This window comes from Electrophorus electricus, chromosome 4 (assembly GCF_013358815.1).
Source record: "Electrophorus electricus isolate fEleEle1 chromosome 4, fEleEle1.pri, whole genome shotgun sequence".
Classification (NCBI taxonomy): Eukaryota; Metazoa; Chordata; class Actinopteri; order Gymnotiformes; family Gymnotidae; genus Electrophorus; species Electrophorus electricus.
This window is the reverse complement of record NC_049538.1, coordinates 25,080,619-25,092,509: the sequence shown is the minus strand read 5'-3', so window position 1 is coordinate 25,092,509 and position 11,891 is coordinate 25,080,619. Positions and strand designations below refer to the sequence as shown.

Genomic DNA, 11,891 nt, shown 5'->3' with positions numbered 1-11,891 from the left:
AGAACTTTGTGAAACCTAAGCAGCTTAATGAGACAGAGTATAATTATCATTCTAAGAGTGTTAGACATACAGGAGTGACCTGGTCTTCCATTGCAAAATGAATTTGGATTCTGTACCCAAATCTCCACATTTACTCACTTGTTCAGTGTAGTAGCCATTTTAAAAATAGTGGTGAAATGAAGCATATAAAATAAATGCCCCCATGCTGTCATATGCAAACCAAGATCACTTACTGACTTGTGAGCATTCTGCTGGGATCTGAGAGATATTGTGGTTCCTCCAGAATTAGGCTAAAACAATTTAAGCCTTGGAAAACAAGAGTTGACTAAGTACTCCTTTATTTTTGATACCTATGTGTGAATGATATGATCACATTGCTGATTTAATCATTAAAATATTTAGTTCATCTAGCTGCATTTTTAATCTCAGAAGCAAAAGATAGCTGAGAAAGCATTATACCTGAATATATACTGAACTACCCTAAATGAGCTTTTCCTAAGAAAAACTCAAAAGTGCATACCGCTATTCTATGCTGTTCTAAAACCACTAAAGCGTAGTACTGGAATTAGTGAACCTCTTGTGCAGAGGAACAGCCTCGTTTGCAGAGACGACCAGCGGAGAGCTCCCTGGGCCACAGCCGTCATATCTCTGCCCATGCACACTGGCTCAGTTTCACTGGGCATTGATTGTGAGCACTGCTAAAGTGGGACTCCAGGAGATCAGAGTAGCTGGAGAGAATGATATAGGATGATAATGAGGGCAGGAATGAACACCACATAGAATAAACACATGAACAATAACCCAACATTATTACATCTTAAATAATGCAATGCATAGAGGACCCTAGATGTATTTTCATAATAAATAAACTACAAAATGCAGTATCAGATTTTATTCTGCTGTAGCAACACAGTGTATCTCACTGACTAGATCAGGTAGAGCAAGGTGCTAGCAACACCAAGGACATGGGGTCAGTTCCCAGGGAGCCCATATTGCTGTCATATTGATAAATATGTAAGTCACTCTGGATAAGAGTAAATGTAGATGCCCACTTTTTACAGAATTCAATCTTTTCTGAAGATGATTTTGTACAATACTATCAGCCCATGCACAGCATGGTCTAAATTCATTTCCAGTTCTTAGTTAATTTACTCCTACCACAAGCCAAATTGTACAGATTGCCTACTGTTTAATGTCGAGTTAAAAATGAACCATACCATACCTTATTGAGCACAGGGAGGTCCCAGTTGGCCATAAGCCCACAGGTCAGTGACTGGAAAAGCCTGTTTCAGTACAAGCTTTGTCCAAGCCTAATAGCTGCCTGAAAAGTTGGCATTCACAGACATCACCTCAATTCTGGAAAGGAACTGCGGGGAACAAATGTAAAACTAGTCACCCCCATGTGCATGTTTGAGCAGGTCAGAGTGTTATTAAAACTAACACCTGCATGCGTATGCTATATTAAACCATCAAGCATCCTTTACATCCCTCTCTCCTCCCAGATATTGTCATGCTCAGCTCCCAGCTAAAAAAAAAAAGGCAATTTCCCAGAAAGCTGTTAAAGCAGTGTTCAGAGTTTGTTACCAGCCTTTGTCTGGGCATGACATTTGGCACATCGCTCAGGAAACAAGAGTGGCCCACATCTCTTGCTTCAGAATGACACACTCTCTCACTGTGCAGCTGTGAGAAGCCAGGGGCAGGAGCTCATTACGACCTTGTTAGGGACTCGTTAGGGGAAGGGACAGGGAAGGGTGATATGTTAGAGCAGAGAGTGAAGAGGCACCCAACACTTGACAGAGTGTTTGTATGTTTCCATGTACATGACTAAAAGCTGGAATTAATGCTATGTCAAGCAACGCTTGATCGCTGGCAAAAACACTCCAAATGTGGTGAGTCACATAGCAGCCTGGTTTTTAGTGGTGAGGGTTTATAAGAAATGCTATTTAATTTAATGCCATGGTTTCATACTTTGCTGAACACATCCAGCTAACGACATGGACTGAATATAAAACTTGTAATTAAAACTTGCAAATCAATATCAACCATTTTTGATCTGACAAAATGTCATATCTGCAGGGCTACCAGAGGCTTGCTTTAGGCAATAGGATAAGAAATTGACAACTTGGAGTGAGAAAAAATAATAATGATGAGACGGAACACAGGCTGTCATAAAAATGGGCTTTTGATCTGGCAGGACTTTGACAGAAATCCTACGCATATATTATGTGTTATTTGTCCTATGGCTGACACCACTGTTATCTCAGTGAATGACTTTGTTGATATGGAAAACAGGGTGTCTGGAAGCAGATTCTGTAGTTCTCTGTGATCTTAAGTTCTATTTTCTGGCAATTTTGGATTTAGATCTCTTTGAATGTCTTGTCCTATTTAAAATGTCTCATGAAAGGATAGCAAATAACCAGAAACACATGCAGGTGTGGTGACAAAGATTATTACCATGGGTTATCATGCTACAACCTTTAGAAAAAGCCCTTCTTAGATCCTTAACTACAGGCTGAGCTCATGCAGAAGTGGTGGAGCTGCAAACCGGAGACTCCCACCTTTAACTCCGTTCTACAGAACTGCTTTCCTGTACATCCGCTGTCCTCCCCCCAAGCCCCCTTTCATGGTTATCATCTTTAATGTGCTTCTGTGCACACTCTCTGCCTTTCGGTTGCTGGGGAACCGCAGCCCTTCACACATAGCAGGGGGAGGGGATGCAGAAGAAGCTTACTGGCAGAATTCTGTAGAGCACAGGTCAGAGAACTAGTTCATGGGGAATGCAATTGCTGCTTTATCTTCCACTGTGGTCTATACTGGTAGCGATTCAAGAATTTACTTTAATGCAACAATAAGTGATTTTGTGCATTTACTGCTACTACAACAGCAGAGCACGGTAAAATGGAAGCTTCCAGTTCTGCCCTTGATGCATTTTGGGATGGGACTGACAGAATGAGTGGAATTTTGGGATGGGCGGAGATAGGAGAAATTAAGTGATTTATATATTTATATTTTCAGTCAAAATGAAAAAAACATCAATTTTTTTCCTGAGCAAAATTAATCTGTAATTAATTTAGGTAATTTTAAGACACTTTGGACACTTACACTCCTGTAGGACCAGAGAGCTGCTTTATGAGTATGTTTTCCCCTACTCCGACACACCTATTTTATCTCATCAAACAATTATGTAGTCCTTCATGAACTGAATCTTCGTCTGTGTAGTGCTATCTACCTCTAGTCCTGGGACTAAAGAGCTGGGACAGAAACACCCCATAGGAGACTCTGCTCTGCCCTTTCTCTGCCTTTTTTCTCACCATTGGTCAGCTCAACCATCACACAAGTTCCTGTCTTTTGTCACATGACCTTTTGAGCCTCACACCTCATTAACCTGGTATTCCTGTTCACTTTGGTTTCCCCTTTGTGAAGTGTAGCAGTTGATTTCACATTTTTCTCAGCCATTTCAGCTGCATTTCCTAATGCATTTTTCTGTTTCTCTGGTTCTCTTCTTTGTTAGCTTTCGTAGCTTTCGCTGCCCCTCGGTGTCCAATTCTTTGTCTGCTTTTTTTCTGCTGGTATAATTATGGATTTTTCTAGTTTGTTCGTGTCTGCTTATTTGTTGACCTTGGACTTTTGTTATGACTACACTGCTTTGAATGCACTTAATAAAGCCAACTAGTGCAAGCCTACTGCCTCTGCTCAACCATTACAGCTGTAGATGAGCAAGAAAAGGTGCCTGTCTGAAAGTTATATCACAAGCCCTTTTTTTCCAATAAAGCCTTAGACATATTGAAGGCATTCCTTTGACTTGCATTTTTCACATTACATTTAGATTGTCCCAATACTCTTAATCCAGTCTACAACACACAAATAGGTGCATTTATACTTAAGAAACCAACATTTACAAGATGATGTATATCCCTAAGACATCATAACCAACATATTATCATCTCCCCAATATCACTCTCCAAAGGCATAGTGGGCTGTGGTTTCTGCTTAAGAGTACGCTGTGTGCAACTGGCTGCCGCTTCTCACTCATGTGTTGACTGGCTGTAAAAGCTGTATATTGATTGTAAAGCATCTTTGGGTTCTGAGAAAGTCGCTATATAATTTAATTCATTCATTCATAGTATTGACATGTTTTTTACACCAAACACAATTCTCACAACTTAGGCTGTGTTGCAGTGTATCTAAGACACACGATTGTGCTTCTTCACATGGAATATTGTTTCAGCCAGCTGGTACCATAGTGACTAGCAGTCTAGTTCATAAGAGAAAGCAAGAATATAAAAACATACTTTTGATGAGGGAGCTATTTTTTTTTATATCCATGAAATGTTCAGGATACTGAATTACTTGAACGCAGCCGCCAAAATTCTGGGCTATTCCGCAAGAGCCCTAGCCCCTGGCAGTGATGATCCTCTCACGTTTTCCCAGCTTATACAGTCTTTACTGGTGCTGTACATGACTCTTTTTTTGCTTTGATGTTCTTCTATTGTCTTAGAATCACTAAGATGTTTTTCCTCTTTCACCATGGTCCTCATTGCAGGTTCTTGAGCGTGGATTCATCATGTTTAGTTTTGTTTGGTGGATTCCTAAAGATGTTTGGTTCTCTGCCCTTACGCTACCCTCTGTACATGACTCATATTTTTCACTGTTGTGTTATGGACACAGAATAATGCAATGTCAGTTTGACTGTGTTATTCAGGTATTTAAATAGGTTACAGTGAACTTATCCAAAAACAGTAGGCCCTGGCACAAACGACATACTTTAATAACTGTGGCAGTAATGCATTGTTTCTTAATTATATTCAATGTATATGATAGAAAAAATAATAATTTCTGGGATTTTCACAAAGACATAAGGATTAACATCACCCACTTCATTGAAGCAATTTCTATTACGGAATTACCTTGTAGGTTTTCCAGTTACAGACTGTATTCCCTATCCACTTTATTAGAAGCATTCATTTACTACCTTGTAGGTGTACAGTTAGGGACTGCAGCCCTTTTCTTTCCATGCATACTTTGTGTGAATCCTCCTCCTACTCATCAATGATCAGTTTCTGACCTGAGGATGTTGGATGGATATTTTGTGGTGGCTGAGCACTTTCAGCCCAGAAGTGACATTGATGTTTAAAACCTCAAGCAACACTGCTGTGCCTGACAGACTCATAGCCACACAACACCCGCTGCTGAGCTGAAAATGGTCAGCCATCCAAATTATATCCTGTCAGCAGTGGTCCTGTGGTCAGACACTCACCAGGGAGGAATGCAGTAGTGGCTGATAAACACATATATGAATATACACCTGTACAATATACATTCAAGATAGCTCTATTTATTTTAGAGTAAAGTAACCAGTAAGCGTAAATGCAAAGTAAATTATTCTAACCCTTTTATTATCAACAAAGCGTTGTTTGTATCCTAAGTAAAATTAGGAGGGAATAGATCATAAAACATTCAATATCTCCTCATAAATGAAAACCACATTAAGACATATTTACTATTATTCAAATACAAATATTCCTAACAATGATGTCATGAATACTATCAATTCTTAAATATTTTTACACCATGTCATAGCAACCAGACTCTTATTGGCAAATATCCCATTTCACTTCTTCACAATGTGCCAGTGTGGTCAGACAAGTATTATATTATGCGAGTAAAGCCCATGTGAATGTCTAGGATGCCAAAATTTAGTCCACACTTCAAGGAGAGAAATAAGAGGATAATGTTGCGTATAAATACAATTTTTGCTGCTATGCATGAACACTAAAATATTCATCTTACCCCAGTAAGATGAAAGGCATAAATCTGCAGGAGTATAAGAAATCCCTTGAGTTCAGGTGAACTCTACATTTAGGATAAATAGAGGAAATGCACTGATCACTCTCTTTCTCTAACTCTCTCTCATTCTCTCTTACTGTGTATTTGTATGTGTGTGTCACACAAACCTTTAGCAGCTTAGGAATGATTAATTCTTTCCTGTATAATAAGTGTCAGTGCTGTTACATTGTCCTTGTTATGATTCTAATTATCATCACCCTTGTAAAATTACTGCACTAATCATTATTAGTCATGGATCTAATCAACATTAATGTCTATATTTATCATTAAAAATCATAATTGGCAGGAGAAACTATGCAGACATTTTGCAACTTGGAATGCTTCTAAAAATACCAACTATCCTAATATAGTTCTGTTTTGGGTCCAGCTGTTTGAGCCTGCATTGTTGTATTTGTGTAAACCACACAAATACAAACATTCTTTCATCTTTCTCATATGTCCCGAGATATATAGAGGAGTGCGCTTTCTCCTTATCAAAGGGAGGGTTAGGTTACAAGAAGCTAAATATCCTGTTTTGTATGACAGATGTTACACTTAAGGTTACCTTCACTCTTGCTTTTCTTAATGCTCCAAAGGAGAATCAGTGCAGCTCACAGTCTACTTCTACTACTGTGCCATGCTTACTGTGCTGTCTGCTGACTGAGCCCGGAGCTTGGCCACTGGCATCCCTGTCGCTAGTTCAGCGGTTCTGGCTTCTGCATGAGGATCTGCTTTATTTATGCATGCTACACGGAGACCTCTGTGCATGTGTCGCTCTCCCTGCTCCTTTGATGATTGTTGGTGATGTAATACCTGAGGTGAAATACAAGCCTAACAAAAAGGATGTCTTCACAAAGGTTGAGAAAATATAGTCTTTCAATATATGCTGAACAGACAGTTTTGTTTTTTTTTTTTACAATTTTTAGTATTATTGTTGTTGTTGTTATTGCTGTGTTGCTATTGTTATATAGTCTAACATCGTACGTGCATATTACTCTAAATACAACATGTTTGATGACGAGTGGAAGAAATGAATAACTACATGCAGGTATTGCCCATAAATTCACTTCTGGCAGTGCTGTGGATGTTAGGTGCCTGCAAATATACTGCTTATAGCCTATATGTCATTTCCTGCTAAAATCCATGTACAACACAGCAGCAGAGGGGCCCCTTTGTGTGGCCAGCGGGCTACTGAGTGGAGTGCCTGACTGATCTGCTTCTCTTTGGGAAAACTACATTAGCGAGAGAACAGAACTGGGGAGAAGGTCAGGTCCATCAGACTGACAGAGAGCTTTGGCCTTGGCCCCAGCCCCTAGCCCCCAAGACCCCAGAAACTGCTGAAAAGTGGTCACCACAGAAGAATAATCTCTTCTTGCTGTAATGAAAAAAAGAGAATAAGTAAATGAAGAGGGTGTCTGTGTAGTTTGATCTAGAATACAAGTAAAGATATTCGGAGTCTTATGTTCTAGTTAAAGCTTTCTCTACAAAAATCTGACACGTGAATTATCTCTGCCTCTGGTGGTCTCATTAATATTCATTTTATTACTATACTTCTGTGCACTGCAAAACCACCAGGTATGAAATAAAATGTGCGATAAAGAGGACTGATAGTTTGCAGTTTAATATTAAATAATTAGGGTAAATACTCTGAACTCTGATATTTTATATGCCACCCTGAGTTGATGACGAGGGTTGTGCTGTTTGAACTGAGTGAGATGTCAGAATGTCAGAATGCTCCCTGTGGCAATGCTAGGATCTCTATCGTTAATTGTCCATTTATCTTGCTCAGCCTTCCATTATGTTCACAAACACAAACAGGCACACATACACAGTGAAAGGAAAGAAATAATGAAGGCAGTGTTGTGTTTGAGACCACTTTAGATGAGACTAAGTCAGACCAATAATTCTTGACCTTCACACATCAAATCTGTGTGAACACCAAAGCCCAACCAGCGGCAATACTATGATAAGACAGATCATAACAATGATAGGCTGTTATTTATAGACCGAGTCTTATCAATAAGGGTTACGTGGCTGTATCCAAGTCCAGAGTCAGAGGAGAACAATTCAAGTTCAAATCAAAACCACAAACCTGAAATTAAATTCCAACTAAATGTCAAATGTTAAACACTCTGTTCCATTTAATACAGTAATGAGGCATGGTATCTTGTATTAAGTATGTCACAGTTCACTTTTTCACAGTCAATTCACACATGCTTTAACACTGGACCTATTAAAGGATTTTCTTCAAAATGTAAAATATGAGTTAAAACGTAGTTGTACTCTATGCTGAGCTCGTCATATTGCATAATTATGACTATTTACAGAGATGGAACCCATAAACCTTCCTTGTATGCCTGCTTACAGATTTGGGTAACTGCTCACTGCTTACAAATGTGTAAATCTGTCTCCACCTGGTGGTTAAAGAACAGAAGTACAGATTAGATCAAGCACAGCTATGCAGGGAATACTACTTCAATCTGTCCCTAAGATCTCTTGGGCTAACATCAGAACTTGCATGCACAATATACTGAGTAGGAGTTATAGCTACATGCCTGAAATTTCTGGGGCTATCCCTAGCCCATATAAACTATGTGAACAGTTGCCTGTATAGCACATACAGAGCACTATCAGAGTAAGTGAGGTTCTTGCTGTTAAACTTCCCAACTGAACATCAAAAATATAATTTTCTGGTGAAGATGCAGCGTCTTTATTGGGGATACGCATAACAAGCAGTCAAGAGATGGTTTATTGAGGTGAAATATTAAGAACTTTAGAAAGAAACCCCAAGTCAAAGGGCTATTGTTTAATGTGAATTTTCACGTTGTCAGACTGTATTCTAGGTGTCGCCGAATGATTCTGCTAAGTTTTTCAACCACCGAGCATTAAGTTAGTTGTAATACTAATAAAGTATACCTGTTTGTTTAAACAAGAGAAAAGACAGAATTCTATAGTGCATAATCACTGCTGTATGTATTACAGCACACCAGCTAATTATCAATGTACTAAACAGTGCTGACCCTCTATGATTAGCCTTGATCTGTGATCAATCTGTATCATGTAAAACAATAAGGAAAATAATAAATTACAATAAAAATTTCATTCTTTTTACAGAGCTTTTGTTTGTCAGTGTAAGTATGAATATTTGCCATATTAAATCTTCTAATTTTGTGCTGGATGTTTCTGTTATTTCTTAGTGTAGATTAAACAACATTCAATCCTCACCTTCCTGTTAGGAATATGTCTTGTGCTCAAACTATAAAAATATAAATAGATGTGTTCCACACTACTGAGATGGACATACGAGAGATAGGGCTGCCGAAAGACTACTTGATCGTGGGGGGATTTAAATGGACCATTTTTCAGTGTGCAGAGTCTTGTCGATATCCAAGTACTATATTTAACCCTTGAACAAAACAGTTAGGAAGAAAGGATAAAAATAATGAAAGCATTCGTTTCGGGGTCTGTGCTGTCGTGACACTGAACTCTTCTAAAATCAGCAATGCAGCAAACAAAAGCAGTACAGGGTAAAAATTAATAGATAAATTAAAAGGTACTTTGTGGGTAATAGCAGTTAGAAGAGTTTGAGTGAGAGTTGTGGTAAGGTGGAGTTGTTTTGTCAACACAACCTTGTGATCCATTCCAAATTATCAAGACGTAGAAACTTTAGAGCACCTTTTAGATTGCTGTGATTCTCAAGAAGTAAGACACAAAGTGAAAGATATGGGTCTACGGATAGAAATGAATATGAAACGTATATTTTATGAGAATTTAAAAGAAAGGATTTACTAAAACTTGATATTTTGTGGTTTATCATTTGTAATCTAAGCTCTGGATAACTATAAGCAGAATGACTACTGAGCAACAAATGTCTTTAAAAATGAATTGAACTGAAAAGACAGACAAGGAATATATTAAGGACACAAACTTGTGGGACTATTTTAACCTATAGATATTTAAACAGATTTATGCAAAATATGGTTTTCTATGCTTTGTCCTTGTTTCTTGTTTTGGTAATTTGATGAACTCGCAGTAAAATATTAACATAAAAAAATAAATTAAAAAAAGTTGTATAGTCGCTTTGCGCCACTGGGTGGATAGCACAAGTAGGCGTTGCCTTGAGTAATCTGGGTAAACCAACGACAGAAATAGGTCTATCGAGTACATTTTAATAAATTATGACAGTAACTTTGTGAAACGATAATTTTTTTAGAATTACTATATTTAAACAATATTTAGAGGCTGCAGTCTAATTTCCATCACATTAGTCTCTGGACTTTGTTGAAAGATTAGTTTGTCCTAGATTTTGTTTTTACCACTGTAAATGGTTTGTCTTATATGTAGATTTCATTATTCATCGACAGAAAGACAACTCTCAGGCTAACCTAAGGAGGGCGCTAAAGAGCTCAAGCTGGGCTAACAGCAGAACTGAGCGAAACATCATTGTAGTATCATATCAGTCGCCTTGTATTTACCTGTTCATCTCGGGAAAAAGAAGTGGAGCCCAACAATGCGCTTATTGGTAAGTGTGTCGCTTTCGTTTCCCGTTCACAGTTGTTTTAGAGTGTGTTTTCAGTAGTTTTTTGAGTGCATATGAACTGAATGGGACTGTACAGTTCGGTTCACAACTACACGTGTGTCTTTGTTTAATGTATTTTAATAGTGTTGTTTTATAAGACACTTCTGATAGTAGTACCTGACATACTTCTGCTACCCACTGATATAACTAAACTTGTCAGCAGTGTAGTTTACGATGCGTATGCGTCTTATTAGTGCAAAGGACGTTAATAATTTGGAGTTATAAATGTTTCAAATTTCTTTATATAAGATTGCAAAGACTAACCTCACCCTTAAGACTACTTAAAACCAACCCATGTTATACAGCAAAGCACTGATTAAGGTGTCTTAAAAATAATTTAATGAGGATAGAATATATGTAATTTATATAATAGAAAATATATAATTTAATATGATTTTTGATGAGAATAATTTATACTTAAGGCATGATTCGCTGTGTGTGAATCAACTGAGGCTTTGCTCCGCACGCTCATAAATAAATGGTATATATTTTTTGAAGTACTGCACATAGCTAGAAAACCAGTGGAATTAAGATAATTATAATATGAACACAAAATGGAACATGGACTTACTTTTGGATGCAGTCTTTCTCTCTCTGACTATGAGGCAGTGTCGCTGGGAGTCTTGCCATATGGTGCCAGTGTGTGTGAGATAGGCCTGTGCTGCCTGCCTGAGGAGATTGAGTTTAATTGCTGTACTATCATTAAAAGCATCACGCGCCAGAGCACATGGGTGCATCTATTTGTACCCAGCAGTGCTATGTTAATAGTGTGGGGTGCATCTGCCTCTTTTCCGGAAGACACAATGATACTCCACTCAGATGAGTCATCTATTGAAAGTGCTCTGGATTTCTCAAATTGCACAATTTTATTAATAGCCTATTTAATTAGCCGATCACTGCTCCATTTGGAACTCATGATCAAATCTTGAGAAGTTTTAAAAGAAAGGAAGAAAATGCCACTGTCACTAGAGCATGTTGTGAATCAGAGGCCTGATAAAGCGGAAAAAAACAGCAACAGATGTTTCCCTCCACATGAGAGGTTTCATGCTCTTGCTCTCTTTCCTTATGCCAATGTGAAGCTGATGCTAAAAGTTGGGAAGGATAAACTTTAAATCTTTATTGTAATTTACTCTCATTACCAAAGTGAAAACCAGTTGAGTGTGATCCCTGTAACACGGTCCTCTCAAGGCGGGCTCTGGTTTGGGGGCTGCAGTTAATGCGGGTGAGCAGGTTTGTGTCTCAGCTGCAGGATGACGTGCCTGAACTTTGCTCACTTTATGCTCCCGCTCCCCGCTCATGCTTCAGAGCCTCAAGCTATTCCCAAGGTGATTATGAGTGATTATTTTGGCTTTTAAATATTATTGACTGTGCTAAAATATTAGCACAGTCTTGCTGCCAGTTACTTTCCAAGCATAAACATACCTGTATATTAACATTTGAATGTAATCTGTTATTTTTCTTGTTTCATTTTTCAGTTTGAGAAAAG

At 38.3% G+C, this 11,891-nt stretch overlaps 1 protein-coding gene and 1 long non-coding RNA gene across 6 annotated transcripts in view; one reads left to right on the top strand and one right to left on the bottom strand.

The window, feature by feature from the left end:
- Positions 1 to 25: 25 nt before the first annotated feature.
- Positions 26 to 11,130, bottom strand: LOC113570853. Its single transcript, XR_003409928.2, has 4 exons — positions 10,977 to 11,130; positions 2,559 to 2,741; positions 1,223 to 1,367; positions 26 to 728 (listed from the first exon to the last, which is right to left on the bottom strand). It is a non-coding gene; the product is annotated as an uncharacterized LOC113570853 (long non-coding RNA).
- The window catches only part of ppfibp2a (PPFIA binding protein 2a), a 24,306-nt gene continuing 22,359 nt past the window's right edge, over positions 9,945 to 11,891 (top strand). For 2 of the 5 annotated variants that reach the window (XM_035525630.1, XM_035525629.1), the window contains exon 1: positions 9,952 to 10,348. The gene's annotated coding sequence lies outside the window, so the exon portion shown is untranslated. Of the gene's footprint in view, positions 10,349 to 11,891 lie in introns of all 5 variants that reach the window. The other 3 variants (XM_026999527.2, XM_035525631.1, XM_035525634.1) reach the window with 3 other exon arrangements.